A 19157-nucleotide genomic window follows, 5' to 3' on the forward strand; every position below is an offset into this window, starting at 1 on the left:
TCTGGTAAAGAATCTGCCTGCAATGCAGGAGACCCTGCTTCAATTCCTGTGTCAGGAAGATATGCTGGAGAAGGGATAGGCTACCCACTCCACGTTTCTTGGGCTTCCCTGGTGGCTCAGATGGTAAGGAATCTGCCTGCAATGCGGGATACCTGGATTCAACCCCTGAGTTGGGAAGATCCCCTGGAGAAGGGAACAGCTCCCCACTGTATTCTGGCCTGAGAATTCCATGGACTGTATAGTCCAAGGGGTCACAAAGAGTCAGACATGACTGAGTGTCTTTCACTCACTCTCTTTCATGGTTAGATTTCTTCCTCTTTATCTTTTGTGTATCTACTGTAGAATTTTATTTTGTTGTTGCTCTGAGGCTTCCATAAAACACCTTATATTTATAACAATCTATTTGAAATTGATAACAACTTAACTTTGAACACATTCTAAAGCTATATATTCTTATTATCTTTCTCCATTTGATGTTTTGATGTCACAATTTCTTTTTACCTTGTATATCCATCAACAAATTATTTTAATTTTAACTGTTTTAAATTCTTTATTATTTAACCTTCTATCTGGATTTATAAGTGATTTACCCAACAGCAATATAGCAGGAGAGTGTTCTGAGTTTAACTACATATTTACCTTCACTGGTGAGATTTATATTTTCATGTTTTCTTGTTACTAATTAGCATCTTTTTGTTTAGGTTTAAGAAGTCTTTTTAATATTTTTTACTTGGTCAGTCTAGTAGTGCTGAACTCCTTCAGCTTTTGCTTCTCTGGAAAATTCTTTATTCTTCCTTCAGCTCCGAAGGAAAACTTTGCTGGGGAAGTATTCTTGGTTGGCAGTGTTTTTCCTTCAGCTTTTTGAATATGTCATACCCCTTGCTTCTTCCCTGCAAAGTTTCTGCTGAAAAATCTGTTGATAGTTTTATGGGTGTTCCTTTGTATGTAATGTTGTTTTTCTCTTGCTGTTTTTAAGATTCTCTCCTTGTCTATAATTAAATTTTCAGAAGTTAAAATGTGTCTCAGTGTGACTAACCATCTTTTCAATTACATTTCCAGTGGGTGTTAAGTGGTATTTCATGTGATTTTAGTTTGCATTTCCTTAACAATTAATGATGTTAAGCATCTTTTCATGAACTTATTAGCTACATATATATATATATATGTATGAAGTGAAGTGAAGTCTCTCAGTCGTGTCCAACTCTTTGCGATCCCATGGACTGTAGTTTACTAAGCTTTTCCGTCCATGGGATTCTCTAGGCAAGAATACTGGAGTGGGTTACCATTTCTTTCTCCAGGAGATCTTCCTGACGCAGGGATCGAACCTGGGTCTCCCTCATTGGAGGCAGACGCTTTAACCTCTGAGCCACCAGGGAAGCTGCCATATATATGTATCAGTTCAGTTCAGTTCAGTCGCTCAGTTGTGTCCACTCTTTGCAACCCCATGAATCACAGCAGCCAGGCCTCCCTGTCCATCACGAACTCCTGGAGTTCACTCAAACTCATGTCCATCGAGTCAGTGATGCCATCCAACCATCTCATCTTCTGTCGTCGCCTTATCCTGCCCGCAATCCCTCCCAGCATCAGGGTCTTTTCCAATGAGCCAACTCTTCGCATGAGGTGGCCAAAGTACTGGAGTTTCAGCTTTAGCATCATTCCTTCCAAAGAAATCCCAGGACTGATCTCCTTTAAAATGGACTGGTTGGACCTCCTTGCAGTCCAAGGGACTCGCAAGAGTCTTTTCCAACACCACAGTTCAAAAGCATCAATTCTTCAGCGCTCAGCTTTCTTCACAGTCCAACTCTCACATCCATACGTGACCAGTGGAAAAACCATAGCCTTGACTAGACGAACCTTTGTTGGCAAAGTAATGTCTTTGCTTTTCAATATGCTATCTAGGTTGGTCATAACTTTCTTTCTTAGAAGTAAATGTCTTTTAATTTAATGGCTGCAATCACCATCTGCAGTGATTTTGGAGCCCCCTCAAATAGTCTGACACTGTTTCCACTGTTTCCCCATCTATTTGCCATGAAATGATGGGACCAGATACCATGATCTTAGTTTTCTGAATGTTGAGTTTTAACCAACTTTTTCACTCTCCTCTGTCACTTTCATCAAGAGGCTTTCGAGTTCCTCTTCACTTTCTGCCATAAGGGTGGTGTCATCAGCATATCTGAGGTTATTGATATTTCTCCCAGCAATCTTGATTCCAGCTTGTGCTTCTTCTACATATATAAACTTCAGTAAAACATATACACAATATTTTGCCCATTTTAAAATTTGATTGTCTTACTATTGAACTGTAAGAGTTCTTTATAAGTTCTTGATACAAGTTTTTTTTAATCAAATATATGATTACAAATATTTTCTCACTTATCTTTCCATTTTCTTAATAGTGTTTTTAAAGCACAAAAGTTTTAAATTTTGATGAAGTTCACTTCTTTAATGTATTGTTCTTTTGGCATTGTATCTAGGAAATCTTTGCTCATGCCCAGAAAGATATATTTCCATGTTTTTCTCTAAAAGTTTTATAGTTTTCATACTTACATTTATGTCTCTGATCCCCTTTTGTTATTTTTTTTTAGTTTTGGTGTAAGGTAAGGGCCAAAATTCATCTTTTGCATCCAATAACTTAAAAAAATTTTTTTTATTGGAGTATAGTTGCTTTACAATATTGTATTAGTTTCTACTGTACAGCAAAGTGAATCAGCCATACATGTACCTATATCCTGTCTTTTAGAAGTTTCTTTCCCATTTAGGTCACTGCAGAGCACTGAGTAGAGTTCCCTATGTTATACAGTATGTTCTCATTAGTTATTTATTTTATACATAGCGGTGCATCCAATAACTTAAAAAAAATTTTTTTGGCCATGCCCCACAGCATGTGGGATCTTAGTTCCCTGACCAGGGATTGAACTTGCACCCCCTGCATTGGGAATGTAGAATCTTAACCACTGAACTGCCAGGAAAATCTCTCCAACAACTTTTAAAGAAAGGAATTTAGAAAAATAAACATTACATTTTTTTTCATAATATAATTGGGATATGTGACACCATGTTTTTCCTTTAACATACTTAACACTACCTAATATTTTCTTACTTATTTATTTTTTATTTTTCTTTTGTCTATCTCCTCCTTTAGGATAATTGCTAGAGGCGGAAATGACCTTTTCTCTGTTTTCCATTGCTGTATCCTTAATGCCTTGCAAATGGTAGGTATTCACTAAATATTTGATGAGTGAGTAAGTGAGTGAATGAATAAATGAGTGAAATGCTAGGGTACTGAATAAGTCAGAAAAAGCACAAATGTTTTTATTACCTCAGTAGTTGAGGGAGGAATATAGAATGAAGATTCTAGAGCAGGAACCAGGAGGCAGGGAGTATAGCACTAGGATGTGAGCACTTACCTTAGGTTTTGCATTTCCTTCAATGCCATTCTGATCCAGAGCTTGTGCCTGCACTTGTGAATGTACTGATGAAGTGCCTTTTGGCCACCCCAAGTATGGTTTTTGAGGGGAATTGAATGTGTAGTTAATTAGGCCATAAGCTTTATATATTATTCATTCAACAGGTATATTTGTGTCTCTGGTCACATACCAGGCACTTTGCTAGGATTTGGAGACAAGGCAGGTGTTTACTGGGGCTTCCCTTGTGGCTCAGAGGTTAAAGCGTCTGCCTCTAATGTGGGAGACCCGGGTTTGATCCCTGGGTCCAGGGGGAAGATCCCCTGGAGAAGGAAATGGCAACCCACTCCAGTATTCTTGCCTGGAGAACCCTATGGACAGAGGAGCCTGGTGGGCTACAGTCCACTGGGTCGCAAAGAGTCAGACATGATTGAGTGACTTCACTTTCACAGGTGTTTATCCTGCTCTTATGAAGTGGTAAGTTTCCAGGCACTTACTAACTAGTTGTGTGACCTTGAGAATAATATGTAACCTCTCAGAGCTTGTTTCCTTATTTATAAATTTAGGATCGTAAAGTAGCTACTTCATTTGATTTTGACAAGTATTAAGTCATTATTTTAAAGAAATGACTGCTTCTATGGTATATCACAAGTATTTTAAATGATATTATTATTAGTTGTTCAACCTGTCACTTAAGACAGAGTTAGTCTGTATTACTGAGTCTCAACTTCCATTTAATATGATATTAATGATTCTAATTACCATGGGTCAATGAATCATCAAGGAACAGAAAATAAACATTTCTCTTTGAAATCTTGAAACTTTTTTATAAAGGCAATACATACTCTTGAGGAAAAAACAAATTCAAACAATATAGAAGCATATACAATAAAAAGTAGAACCTCCTCTTCCACACACACAGAACCCATTCCTCAGAGGTAATCACTGTGAACAATCCTTTGTCTCCCCTTCCAGAAAAGTCTCGTGCATATGCACATTCTTAGACAACAAACAGCAAATGCAATCAGGTACTGTTAACTAGTTATCACTAAGCATTCTCACTTCTGAGTATGTAGTGGAGAGCTTTCAGCATATATTGTTTTTATTCAGAATTCTTTCTTTTTTATTAAAATATAGTTAATTTTCAAGTTGTATTATTTTCTGGTATGCAACTGATTTAGTTTTCTAATATTTATATATGTGTGTGTTGATGCCTTCAAAATGTGGTACTGGAGAAGAATTCTGCAAGTCCCTTGGACAGCTAGGTGATCATACCAGACAACCTTAAGGGAAATTAGCCTTGACTACTCATTGGAAGGACTGATGCTGAAGCTGAAGCTCTAGTATTTTTGGTCATCTGATGTGAACAGCCAACTCATTGGAAAAGTCCCTGATGCTGGGAAAGACTGAAGGCAGAAGAAGAAGGCGTCAGAGGATGAGATGGCTGTATGGCATCACTAATGCAATGGACATGAACTTGGGCAAATTTCAGGAGATGGTGAGGAACAGGGAGGCCTGGTGTGCTGCAGTCCATGGGGTCACAAAGAGTTCAATACGACCGGGCAGCTGAAAAACAACAACAAATGTGTGTGTGTATAGACATATATGTATATATGTGTATACATTTGTATATATATTCTTTTTCAGATTCTTTCCATTATAGGTTGTTACAAGATACTGAATATAGTTCCCTGTGCTATGTAGTAGGACTTTGTTGTTTATCTACAGAATGAGTATTTCTTATTATTCTCAACAAAATTAAAAGAAAAGTTCTCTTAAGCTTCTTGAGAAAGTCTGCAGGCTGCAGGCTACTTTTCTCTCCACCCCCGCACTCTGCAGTCCCAGGTCCTGTAGCTTCTAGCAGTCGGAGACTGGCACCTGCCTACCCACGCTTTCTTGGCCTGTGGCCGGCTGTGGTCAAACCGGCAGCAGAGAGTGGGGGTGGGGGTGTGGGTAGTAAAGAAGGAAGAGAAAACAAATTTTCCATGAGTTGTTGAAAAAGAGCAACAGGAGTAGAATCAAATTGACCTAAGAAACCAGCACCAAAAAAAGTTTTATTACATGTATTTAAATAAAAAGTATCAGGAAGAATGTTCTAGAAAGGATTAAAAGGCAACGAAGGACTAAGCTCTTAAAGTAGTAGCAACAGCTGCTCAAGCTGTGTTGTGGGCGGTGAGAAAGCCCTTGGGGTCCCTGTGGTCAAACCTGTTCCCTAGAAGTATAGGAAAGAGAGAGAGTGAAGGAGAGAGATCCCCTCAGAAATGTGAAATGGCAAGATAGCAAGATTGGGCCCAACGCCAGAGAACAGATGGGGAAACTTCGCCCTTCTTCACTGAAAGCTCAACTTCATTTCCTCCACTTTCCACTTGCTTATTTCTTCTCCCACCTCGCTGCTCTCAGCCCCACTGCTTCACTTCACTTCTGTGAGGGGCTTTGCTAGACCTCAATCCCCAGCGAAGACTCTAGATGATAGATTTCTCCCTGACCACAAGTGTTTCTCAGTGGTTAGATGTTAAAGCAAGTTATATCTGAAACAGAGATTCCGATCATCTCTGAGGATGTAGAAAAAGCTCTCTGCTTGTTGCCTCTTTCTTTTTGCTTACTCATTTAATCTTGGTTCTCTGAATTATTTCCACCTCCCCCTAGACCTGAAGGGAAGGTTATAGAATGGTTTAGAGCTTCTAAATGAGGCTGTTAGAGTGTGCCTCAGCCTACAGGGCTGGCTTGGAGCCCACACCCAAGAAAGCAAAATCTTTCCTTGGGTGGGGCTTGCCTAGACATAAAGTTTTTACCATGCCTCTAAGCGAGGGAAACTTGGGCCAAGATTATATTGGGCAGGTAATAAAATTAAGGGCAATAAAACCAGATAAACCACCTATTTAACAGTAATTTACTGGTGAAGCTGTTTCAACAAGGAGAAGTAAGGTGGAGGGCTCCACGAGCTTGCTCTCAAGTTCTTTCAAGTAGTTTCCTCTATAGAGAAAACACTTTTTTCAGGGGTCTTGGCTTGACTGAAAGGGGGTAAGTGCATTTATCCAACACCCAGTGAGAGTAAGTAGCAGCTCAGAGGGGAGTCTCTGGAATATGTATCCCTCATTCTAATGCCAAGAATGATCCCCTCTGAGCTGTTCAAACCTCTCAGAACCTTTTTATCAGCCATGGACTCAAGAGAGTAGAGGTTCCTAACTGCACCCCAATGTTCATTACAGAATTATTTACAATAGCCAAGGTATGGAAGCAACCTAAGTGTCCACTGACAGATGAATGGATAAAGAAGATGTGGTACATATATAAAATAGAATATTACACAACCATAAAGATAAATGAAATCTTGCCATTTGCAACAGCATGGATGGATCCTAGAGGGGAAAAGACCAATGCCATATGATCTCACTATGTGTAGAATCTAAAAAGCAAACAAACAATAAATGAAAATAGACATATAGATATAGGGACAAACAGGGGAGGGAGGTGGGAGTGGGAGGGACAAAATAGGTGAAGGGGATTTAGAAATACAAATCTCCAGTCATAAATAAACTATGGGGATGTAATGTATAGTATAAGGAACATGGCCAATATATTGTAACAATTTTGTACAGGGACGGATGACTTATCTGGTGGCTCAGAGAGTAAAGCATCTGTCTGCAATGTGGGAGACCTGTGTTTGATCCCAGATTGGGAAGATCTCCTGGAGAAGGAAATGGCAACCCACTCCAGTATTCTTGCCTGGGAAATCCCGTGAACAGAGGAGCCTCTTAGGCTGCAATCCATGGGGCACAAAGAGTCGGACGTGACTGAGCGACTTCACTTTCACTTTCACAGATGGTCACTAAACTTACGATGGTCATCATTTAATAATGTATGCAAATGTCAAATCACTATGTAGTATACCTGAAACTAATATGTTGTATGTCAATTATATTTCAATTAAAAATTAAATGAAAAAAAAGAGAGTGGAGGTCCAGCACCAATCTGTCTAAAGTTAATTGTGGATTGATTTACACATTAAACATCAAACATTCTGTAAAGATGGAATCGCTTCCTTAACCTCAAACATCATGGTAATGTTATGTTGCTTTTAAGGGATTATGAAGCAAAAACATGAAAGTTCAGTCAGATTCTCAAAACTACCTCACACAGACATCCTAAACATATATAGGTGTGTATTTATGCATATATCTATTGGCTTCCCAGGTGGAGCTAACAGTAAAGAACTCACCTACCGATACAGGAGAATCAGGAACCACGGGTTTGATTTCTGGGTTGGGAAGATTCCCTGCAGGAGGGAATGACAACCCACTCCAGTATTCTGGCCTGGAGACTCCCATGGACAGAGGAGCGTGGGGGGCAGGGGGCGGTAGGGGCTACAGTTCATGAGGTCGCAAAAAGCCAGACACGACACCACCGATGCACACCTCCACACATCCACACCTACACATACATACAGGTAAAACAACTAAATTAAGGTAAACCTCTAAATAGCTTTTATGTTTTTAAGCAATAGCAAATATTTTCTATCAATAAATACTTGCTTGTTTCAATTTTTTTTTTGCATAGTACAAACTTTTCTAAATATCATGTGGTGATTGGGTCTCTAAATATTAAATAAAATATCCTTCTATTGCTTGTAAATAGTCTTTTCTCGTTAAGAAGAGGCACAAAAGATTCGGAGACTGTATTATTCTTTGGGGTCTGAGTAGTGGTTATGTGGGCACCCAGGGCGGTGAACCACTGGTTCATGAAACATTGCCAAGAATGGCCTTCATCCAGACCCCAGGTCAAGTTCAGCCAGCAGCAATGAATCAACAAGGCCAAGAAGGACTAAGCAAAAGTACAAATTTCTACCTTTGTCAGAATCCTAGGAATTTGGTAACTCTTCTCAATTTGTCTCATTTCCCTCTGTCTTATATCCAATCAATTACCAGCCTGGCTCAGTTGGATTCATCTCCTATATGTCCCCCAAGTCTGTCTACTCTTCTTTTCTCTACTGCCTCTTTCCCAGGTCAGACTGGCTGGATTATTACAAATCTTCCCAAGTGGGCAAGATCCACTCTTGTCCCCTTCTAAGTGCCTACACTACAGCCAGGTGGATTAAAAAACAAAGCAAAGGCTTCTCTGGGGGCTCAGTGGTAAAGAAGCCACCTGTCAGTGCAAGAGACATAGGTTCAGTCCCTGGTCAGTGAGGAGCCGTATGCTGTGGGGCAACTAAGCGCATGTGCCACAGCTATTGAGCCTGTGCTCTAGAGCCTGGAAGCCACAGCTACAGAGCCCATGTGCCCCAACTACTGAAGCCCAAACTCTAGAGCCCTCTGCAACAAGAGAAGCCATTGCAAAAAGAAGCCCATGCAGGGCAATTAGAGAGTAGCCCCCGCTTGCCGCAACTAGGGGAAAGCCCACGCAGCAATGAAGACCCAGTGCAGACTAACTGAGTCAATAAATAAAATTATTGCAAGAAATAAAAACAAGCATCTACCAAAGCAGTCTTTCCTCTTAACAGTTTCTGTTGGATACCCTTTTGCTCTTAGACTGAAAATCAAAATCCACATTGAGGCCTAGAGGCCGGGAACCAGTTGCCCCTGCTCCACCTTCCACTCTCTTCCTGTACCTCACATCATAGTTCTCCATCCGCTTCATTGCCCTACCTCCTCAGGGATCCTCACAGCTCAGGATGTTTGGAGACAGAGAAGATACAGGTCCCTGATTTTCCCAAAGCTCCTTAGGTGATTCTGAACCACTGCTATGGTTGAAGTGACTAGACTAAAGATGGAACCATTGGAAAATTGTGTTATGGTAAGTTTGTACCTGTTAGCATGAAGGTTTGGTTTGGGCCAAACCTATAAAATCACTGCAGGTGGTGATTGCAACCATGAAATTAAAAGATGCTTGTTCCTTGGAAGAAAAGCTATGACAAACCTAGACAGTGTATTAAAAAGCAGAGATATCACTTTGCCTACAAAGGTCCAGATCAGCAGTCACGTATGGATGTGAGAGTTGGAACATAAAGAAGGCTGTGTGACCAAGAATTAATCCTTTCAAGCTGTGGTGCTGGAGAAGACTCTTGGGAGTCCCTTGGACAGAAAGGAGATCAAGCTAGTCAATCCTAAAGGAAATCAACCCTGAATATTCATTCGAAGGACTGTTGCTGAAGTTGAAGCTCCAATATTTTGGCCACTTGATGCAAAGAGTCAACTGTTTGGAAAAGACCCTGATGCTGGGAAGAATTGAGGGCAGGAGGAGAAGCAGGTGATAGAGGATGAGATGATTGGATGGCATCACTGACTCAATGGACATGAGTTTGAGCATACACTGGGAGATAGTGACAGATAGGGAAGCCTGGTGTGCTGTAGTCCATGGCGTCGCAGAGTCGGACACAACTGAGTGATGAACAACAACAACAACCTTACAAAGTAGGCAAATTCCCAAACTGGCAAGTCACTAACCAGATGTTCTACACGAGGAGGTCACTGTTGCTACTTCTGCTACTCGAAAAGGGTTTAAAGAGTGAGTTACACACAATCCACTTGGTAGATGCCTTTTTACTTTCTAGAAAACCTAAAGCTAGCTAATATATGCAATTCTGAGACTGAGGATGCATTCACACAAAAGCTTTGAAATGTTATTAGATGAAGCAGATGGTTCCTACATAACCACAAACTCAGCTGGGAACGTCTTTCTCTGACCTTCCTCTTTGTAGATTTATTCCTGTTATAACAGCACTTGTTACGTGGATTTAGATGTGCTCTGAGTCCACTTGTGTTCCAGAAACGAGACAACTAGTAAAGGCAAAGTCTGATCAAACTGGGTATTTCTGTCTCCCAGTTTCATTAGAGAAAGACTCCAATGTGTCGTCAAGTTCACTTTTCTGCCGAGCTCTCATGAATTGCGTTTGGAAAGCAGGATTGAATTTGTTTGTCCCTGCTATTTATAGCACCCACTGAGTCCTCAGCCAGTTGTGGGAGGATGTGACTGCGTTTAGAATCCCATCCAAGTTGTATGTGACAGTATCTGGCACCCATTCAACAGCTGCAGTCATTACTGGGAGAGTAAGCACAAAGGGAAATAAATCAACTTTTAATGTCAGGATGTCACACCCTTTCTAACGTTTTTTGGATATAAATGAGGCACTATGATATAATTAGTCTTGATCTTATCTCCCTATAGTCCAATGACTACTTTACTGGAGGGTACTGTCTGTAACACCAACAGATTTAATTTAATTATAAAAAGAAGCTTTCCAGATTAGACAAAAATGTCTTCTTAAAAAATGATGATTTTATGAAGGTAATATGTACATCAGTTTCCAAAGTCAAATGTTCAAAAGGACATACAGGGAAAAATGTATCCAACTCCCACACCTGTACTTCAACCATTCAATTCCCTAGGCAAACATAGTAGCCAGGATTTTAACCTGTTCAGAGATATCTTATGCATTTACACACAAACGTACACACACACACACACACACACAGCTGATATCTTGTTTTTTCTCTTTTCTTATCTCTCTCTCTCTTTTTTTTTTTTAGCTACATGGCGTATGGGATCTCAGTTCCCATGCTAGGGATTAAATTTGTGCCCTTGGCAGTGGGAAGCATGGAGTCCTAACTACCGGAACCCCAGGGAATTCCCTTACTTTTAAAATAGTACTTGCTAATTGTTCCACATCAAATATGTAGAGATAGGCCTAACTTCATTGCTAATGACTGTGTTTCATACAATGATTTCTTGACTGCCAAGTGAACCCTTCTCTACCATGAAGACCTTTGCTGACTTCTCAGCTCTCAGGTAGGACCCAGAAAGTCCTCCATAACCATCTCAATCGGAAACTATCCATTAACCTATATCCTTCCTTCTAATTAAACAGACCTGCCGTGGCTCTTGAATGTAGCTCTAATCATTGCTCTTTCGTGAACTCACTGTCTCTGCTGACCAGTGATCTCATTCTTCTGGCCCTTGGTCTTCTCATCTTTGGGTGGTACTGGGAGGGGGATGCATTTTTAAGGTCCTTTTCAGCCTTTACCTTCTGTCAATCTGTGACTAGACGAGGTCAAAGGGCCTTTCCAAGTCTACACTTGGATCAGCAACTTATATTTTCCTTAGTTTCCTTCATAAGTTCTTTAAGGATGAGAAATCTCTGCATGCAGTGTCCCCTCCCAATGTCCAGCTGGAATAGTAGCTCTAGAAATGTTCGTCGATTTTCTGGGTTATCACTTAAAGTGCTGTGCATTAATAATTCCTCCAATCCTATTACTGGAAATAGGTCAATTAACCCAGTTTCTTTCTTTGAGGACAAGTGATAAGAATCACGGTACTTGTGCTCTATCAGGCCAGTTGGGAATAATTTGACCAGTATATCTGACTTAGGCAGTCTGTGCATTCCTGGCCTGATCTATATTCATATTATTAGCAATTTGAAGGGTAGAGGAGTCGTTTTAGAAATAAAGAGGACATTGGGGATGGCAAAATTCAAACTTTTTATTTTGTAGATGTGGAAAACCAAGGCTTAGAATTTGAGAGATTTGTCTAAGGATTACGACTCACTTAGTGATAGAACCCAGAGAAGGCAATGGCACCCCACTCCAGTACTCTTGCCTGGAAAATCCCATGGATGAAGGAGCCTGGAAGGATGCAGTCCTTGGGGTTGCTGAGGGTCGGACACAACTGAGCAACTTCCCTTTCACTTTTCACTTTCATGCATTGGAGAAGGAAATGGCAACCCACTCCAGTGTTCTTGCCTGGAGAATCCCAGCAGTGGGGGAGCCTGGTGGGCTGCCGTCTATGGGGTCGCACAGAGTCGGATATGACTGAAGTGACTTAGCAGTAGTGATAGAACCAGGATTAAGATCTGGCTTTCTGGAGTCTTATTCTAGAGAAAAAAAAGGAAAGGGGGAACAGAATCTTTACAGAGTGTTATTATACATTGTCATTAATTGGAACTTGCTGTTTCATGAAACTATGCGCACATACTATGTAGGATATGATGGTTTGTATTTTACTACACTTTTTCATCTGAAAAATTAGATTAATAAACCTACTTACCTTACAAGGTGGTACAAGGATTATAAGAGATGCCTATAGCGTCCAGGGAAAGCCCCAGGCATGTAAAGGTTACCTACAATTATTATTTAAAGATCTTCACAATGAAAGGTCATTTGTAATATAATTTCCTCTTTACTTGATTTTTTTGGAGGAGAGGGAGTTGGATTTAAATAATCAAATTTTGTTAAGGGAAGGTACACCTTTCTGTTATTACTCTGATAAAAGTCATAGCCACTCATTAACTTAGCCTTCATCTTAAAATAGAATAATTATCCCTGGCTTTTGTCCCATTTTCAGTGACTACAAAGACTAAGAAAATTTCATTTATTCACACATAACTCTTTTTTTTTATCAGAGTTTAAACACAACTCTTTTATAAAATTTAAAAATTTTATTTATTTATATATTTATTTATTTTTGGTTGCAGTCTGTCTTCGTTGCTATGCCTGGACTTTCTCTAGTTGCAGTGAGCAGGGGGCTACTCTCTAGTTGTAGTGATTAGGCTTCTCATCATGGTGGCTTCTCTTGTTGCAGAACACAGGTTTTAGGCATACGGACGTCAGTAGTTCTGGCTTATTTACTCTGCAACATGTGGACTCTTACCAGACCAGGGATCGAACCCATGTCCCCTGCATTGACAGGTGGATTTCTATCCACTGTGCCACCAGGGAAGTCTCATTTACACATATCTTTGTGTTTTTTGCCAAACCATCTCTATTATTACTTACTTTTTATTTTTATTTAAATAGACCAACTTTTAAGTAATTGTGTATAGTTATGTTACAATATAGAATTCTTTATCATTCCAATTTTAGTATATGTTCTGCTGAAATGAGCACTGGAACTCTTAAGTAAAAAGGTATTGCTACTCCACTTAGAAAATACAGAGTGAAATGTATTCAGTTGAAAGATTAGAAGACTTTGGTTTAAATCCCAGCCTTGCTCTTTGGTAGTCATGCCATTTTGAACAAGTTGTCTCAATTTTATCTACAGAATGATGAGCATAATATATAATTCACAGTGTTTTTATGGTAACAAATAAGATCAGGTATATGATAGCACTTTGAAAAAATTAAAGACAGTGCACATTATTAGTTATTGTTAAATAAAGGGAAAACTAGCAGGTTGGGCGAAGAGAGTGGTACCATTTAATAGTGGACAGTTTATTCAGAAGGTGGGAGGATATAGAAAACCCCAACATCTTTAAGAGTGGATATAGTGTTTCCCTGAATGGTCCAGTGGTAAAGAACCTGCCTGTCTATGCAGGAGACTCAACAGATGTGAATTCGATCCCTGGGTCAGGAAGATCTCCTGGAAGAAGAAATGGCAATACACTCCAGTATTCTTGCCTGGGAAACCCCAAGGACAGTGAAGCTTGACAGGCTACAGTCCATGGGGTCGTAAACTCAGATACTACTTAGCCACTGAACAGCAACATAGATCAATGCAGCTATGAGAAGGGGTTGAAAATGGCAAAACAGTCAACAAAAATCTTGCTAAAGGAGAGGGCATAATCCACTTACATTCACTTTGATGAAAAGAACTTGTGCAACGTGAAACTGCGGCAAGTTTATGTAAAGTTTTAAAACTACAGCTTCAAACAGATAACTAATGAGAACCTCCTGTATAGCTGAGGAAGCTCTATTCAGCACTCTCTGGTGACCTAAATGGGAAGAAAATCTCAAAAGAGGGAATATATGTACATGTATAGTTGATTCCCTTTGCTGTACAGCAGAAACTAACAACATTTTAAAGCAATTATACTCCAATAGAAATGAATTTAAAAATTAAAAATATAGCACCAAGTATTAAAACTTAATCATATATATAATGAATAAAAGATATCTTAACAGTAATTCATATTTTTATATTCTATTGCAAGCATTCATTTTTCTAAGACTAATATAATTTTCTTACTTGATCTCTAGAGTATAATGCAAACCATGTCAAGAGTCCCAAATACTAATGACTTAAATTGCAAAGTAGGAATAGTCAAGACTACAAGCTCCCCAACCAAACCATGCTTACTTTAATAAAAAGCTCTTTGGCCTGCAAGAGGCTCAGTAGCATGCACTGTCCAGCAGTCTTGCTGGTGTGGTGCCAAGGCTTGGGAAATATGATGATGGAGACCTTCGTGAAGTATATCAAGCCTGGGCTCAAGAACTTGAACCTCATTTCATTGTGCTGGAGACTGTCTGAGTGACAAAGAATGGGCACGAGGTGTGGGCCTGCGAAGTGGCAGACAAAACTGGCAGCATCAATATCTCTGGGACAGTGTAGCCAACCTGATCCAGCCTGGCGACACTATCTAGGTCACTAAAAGTTGTTCGGTGTTCACAGGTTCTGCCATTGTGCACTGGCCATGGGTGTGATCTTCAGAAGATTGGAGAATTCTGTATGGTTTATTCTGAGGTTCCTAACTTCAGTGAGCCAAACCCAGACTACAGTGCCCAGCAGCCACCCAACAAGATGGTTCAGAACAGCCGTCTTATGGCTCCCTGGACTCCCTGCCACTTCTCTAGCCTCCAAGAGCCAGAACGCATTGGACTGAGCGCCCCACCAGGTCTTGGTGGTGGCCTGCACCCCCTCACACTCCCTCTGACCCCACTTCCCCAGCACTTGAATTATCTGAAGTCAGCTCAACCACAGCTGCTGCCCTCCTGGCCCCTCCAGTAACCATGTCAGTAAAGGCAAAAAAACCCAGAGGAGCAGCAAAAGAAAGAACTTTTCCCTCCCTGCCACCAGCCATAAGCCATGTTTGCTAGAGAACACAGCTTTCTGCTGAGCTGCAGGCTCTGTGGAGCCAGCAGGTGTAGGAGTCACTGAAGTTCACTGTGCAGGAGTGGTGAACAGTAGCCTAATCCACCCTCAACCCGTACTCCCCTCCTTGTCCAGCTGAAGCTGCCTGTCTCCTGGGATTCAGGGTGCTCTGCCTCCCTTCCTTCCTCTTTCGAAACAATGGTTACAGTCTGTTTCTTCTGTGTGATGTGGAAGTCTAATTGAATCACTCCTTTCTAATAAATGTTACCACTCTGTTGAAAAAATAAAAATAAAAAGCTCTTTGGAATGTATTCCAACCCTTTCCTACTCTCTTTACTTCCTGATTACCTGCTGTCCCCTCCTGTTCTCACTGGTGACCTTGTCTGCAACCTCATGAAGAAACTAGAGGGAGCCAGCTGGACCACTGCCAACTTCCTGTCTCTGAATCTCCATGCCGACACTGCCTTTCCCTTCTCCCTGGACCTCTTCTCTGAGTCTGAAACATCCTACTCCCTGTTGGAACTTCTCACTCTCTCTGCCTTCTGTTCTCCTTGTGGCTCTAACCTCACCCTCACTGCAGTTTTTTCTCGTCAGCATTAAACATTTTTACTCCTCATGCTGTCCACAGTTCCCATGTGGCATTGCTTTGACTCTCTATCCTTTACACCAAATGTGTTCCAACAAAGTCTCTTCCTCAGTTCAGTTCAGTCACTCAGTCGTGTCCGACTCTTTGCGACACCATGAATCGCAGCACGCCAGGCCTCCCTGTCCATCACCATCTCCTAGAGTTCACTCAGACTCACGTCCATCGAGTCCGTCCTATTTTCTCCTCTTCACTCCTAATCTCCCAAGTTAGTCTCCAAATTTCCTTTTCCTCCAAGAATGCTATTTTTTCTTCCAAAGTTTAATCCACAGGAATTTGTATATACTATTTATACAAATAGTGTAATAAAGAATAAATATATAGAATTTGGCTGTAGTGCCAAATAAATTGTAATGCCACATAGATTGTCCATACGCTCCCATTTCTACTTATGTGACTTTTTTTTTTTAATCAGGTGAATAGGTTTCATGGCAGCCACACTAACTTTTTGATCCACTAAAGGAATAAATAAGATTGCCGGGAGAAATATCAATAACCTCAGATATGCAGATGACACCACCCTTATGGCAGAAAGTGAAGAGGAACTAAAAAGCCTCTTGAGGAAAGGGAAAGAGGAGAGTGAAAAAGCTGGCTTAAAGCTCAACATTCAGAAAACGAAGATCATGGCATCTGGTCCCATCACTTCATGGGAAATAGAGGAGGAAACAGTGGAAAACAGTGTCAGACTTTATTTTGGGGGGCTCCAAAATCACTGCAGATGGTGACTGCAGCCATGAAATTAAAAGACGCTTACTCCTTGGAAGGAAAGTTATGACCAACCTAGATAGCATATTGAAAAGCAGAGACATTACTTTGCCAGCCAAGGTCCGTCTAGTCAAGGCTATGGTTTTTCCTGTGGTCAAGTATGGATGTGAGAGTTGGACTGTGAAGAAAGCTGAGCGCTGAAGAATTAATGCTTTTGAACTGTGGTGTTGGAGAAGACTCTTGAGAATCCCTTGGACTGCAAGGAGATCCAACCAGTCCATTCTAAAGATCAACCCTGGGTGTTTGGAAGGAATGATGCTAAAGCTGAAATTCCAGTATTTTGGCCACCTCATGAGAAGAGTTGACTCATTGGAAAAGACTCTGATGCTGGGAGGGATTGGGGGCAGGAGGAGAAGGGGATGACAGAGGATGAGATGGCTGGATGGCATCACCAACTTGATGGACGTGAGTTTGAGTGAACTCCGGGAGTGGGGGATGGACAGGGAGGCCTGGTGTGCTGCAATTCATGGGGTCGAAAGAGTTGGACACGACTGAGCGACTGAACTGAACTGAAAGGAATAAAACATGGCCTGCTTCAAAAACAACTCATCTACCCGAGAGAATGTTGCCTTCACTTATCTGAGAACATTCTTCTGAAGATCAGCAAAGACTTCCATTCCACTAAATCCATTGTAATCTTGAATATAGATTTGAATTTCAACTTCCTAGTAGTGTTTGATGCAGCTGACAACTCCTTGGTGACAACTTCTGGTTCCCTGGTTCTGTGATGGTGTGTCCTGCTGTCTACCTTGGTTGTTCCTTCTGTTTGCCTGTTGACTATTTCTCCTCTACTGTTCATTCCACATCGAAGTTCCTAAGGGCTCCTTGCTGCGTTCCTCAGCTCTTGTCACTCTATCAGCTCTCCTTAGGGAGTCTCACTTACTCTTGAGACTCCCATTACCATCATCATGCTGGTGATTATCAAATCCATTTCTCCAGCAAAATATCTTCCCCAGAACATCATATCTGCCTTTCTAGTGTTCAGCTAGGTATGCCACAGAATGTTTCATAATAGGCATGTAAATCTCAATGTTTTCTAGGACATAACTCACCTTCCTACTCCCAAATTTTTATCTTCTCAAGTGTTCTCTAACTTAATAAGGCCATCACCATCCACTCAGTTGATTTAGCCAGTAACTTAGGAGTTATCATTGATCAATACTTTAATTACGTCTTCCTCACCATGCCTCCTCCTCCCCATTAATTAATCCATTCCTTTCTGTTCTATCTCTCACACACGTCTCTAATCCATTTACTTTTCAAAATTGTCACTGTCATCACACAAATCCGAGGTATCATCATCTTTCAGCTGGACTCTGTGACAGTCTCTTACCCTCCCATAAAGCACGTCTGACTGTGTTACTCTCTCCTTCACTCTTCAGTGGCTTCCCGTTGATTTGAGGATGAAGGCTTCCCAGGCTCTGTGTGATTTTCCTTCTGCCTCATTGTGAAAGATTGCTGTGCGTCATTCTTTTCCTCACTCTTCCATTTCAGAAACTGGCCTCTTGGTTTTTTATGATGAGCGATCACCCTTCTTCTTACCTTGGGATTCTGCCTGGAATACATTAGCTTAATTTTCAGGCCCCCTGCTACTTTCCTTCTTCTGTCATCCCTTACAATTCTCCAGACTTCCCTTGACTACAACTTTAACATGGTTACCTTATTCTTTCTGTCTTAACATAAAAATTCCATCCCCTGAAAAGGCTTTGTGAACTCTCTAAACCCTGATATAACAGTTCGCACTTTCTTAGCCTTGTCATAATTATATTTGCATAAGTGTTCAGTGTCTTCCCAGCTGCTAATCTATAAGCTCCACAGTGACAGTGAACTTTTGTTGTGCCTGACACATAGTAGTATAGAACAAACATTTGATGAGGGATAATTCATTATTTATTTTATTTTGACTGCTCTGGGTCTTCATTGTTGTTTGAAGGCTTTCTCTAGTTGTGGCTAGTGGAGTTACACTTTCGTTGCAGTGCGCCAGTTTTGTGGTAGCTTCTCTTGTTGCAATGCAGAGGCTTTTAGGCATGTAGGCTATGTAGTTGCTGCTCACAGGCTCTAGAGTGCAGGCTCAGTGGTTGTGGCACATGAGCTCAGTTGCCCCTTGGCACATGGGATCTCCCTGGACCATGGATCAAACCCGAGTCCCATGCATTGGAAAATAGATTCTTAACTGCTGGACCATCAGGCAAGTCCCAGGAATAATTTATTTTTGAGAAATCTTTTACTTCTGTAAATTAACTTCTTTAAGATTTATTTATAACAAAAGATTTGAGTAACTCCTTTCACTCTTTAGACTGCAATAATTGGAAGTATGAAGATTAAAAAAAAAAACCTTCTGAAAAATAATGTGTAAGTTGAAGGCTTAAGAAAAAAAGATAATTTTCTAAGACTTCATGTCTCTATGTGGAGAGGGTTTCATCTGTGAAGAAGAAAAAAGATTTCCCAAATGAGAAATCAATAATATCAATAGCTGTCACTGGCCAGGCATTTGCTATTTTTCAGGGATAGTTCTCAGTGCAAACAGTGTATTAATGAATTTAAAACAA

At 40.7% G+C, this 19157-nt stretch overlaps 1 pseudogene; it reads left to right on the forward strand.

Annotated features, from left to right (window-relative positions):
- The first annotated feature begins 14556 nt into the window (after positions 1-14556).
- LOC120878820 lies at positions 14557-15225 on the forward strand (annotated as a pseudogene).
- Positions 15226-19157: the final 3932 nt, after the last annotated feature.

This window comes from Oryx dammah, unplaced genomic scaffold, assembly GCF_014754425.2.
Source record: "Oryx dammah isolate SB20612 unplaced genomic scaffold, SCBI_Odam_1.1 HiC_scaffold_19, whole genome shotgun sequence".
Lineage (NCBI taxonomy): Eukaryota > Metazoa > Chordata > Mammalia > Artiodactyla > Bovidae > Oryx > Oryx dammah.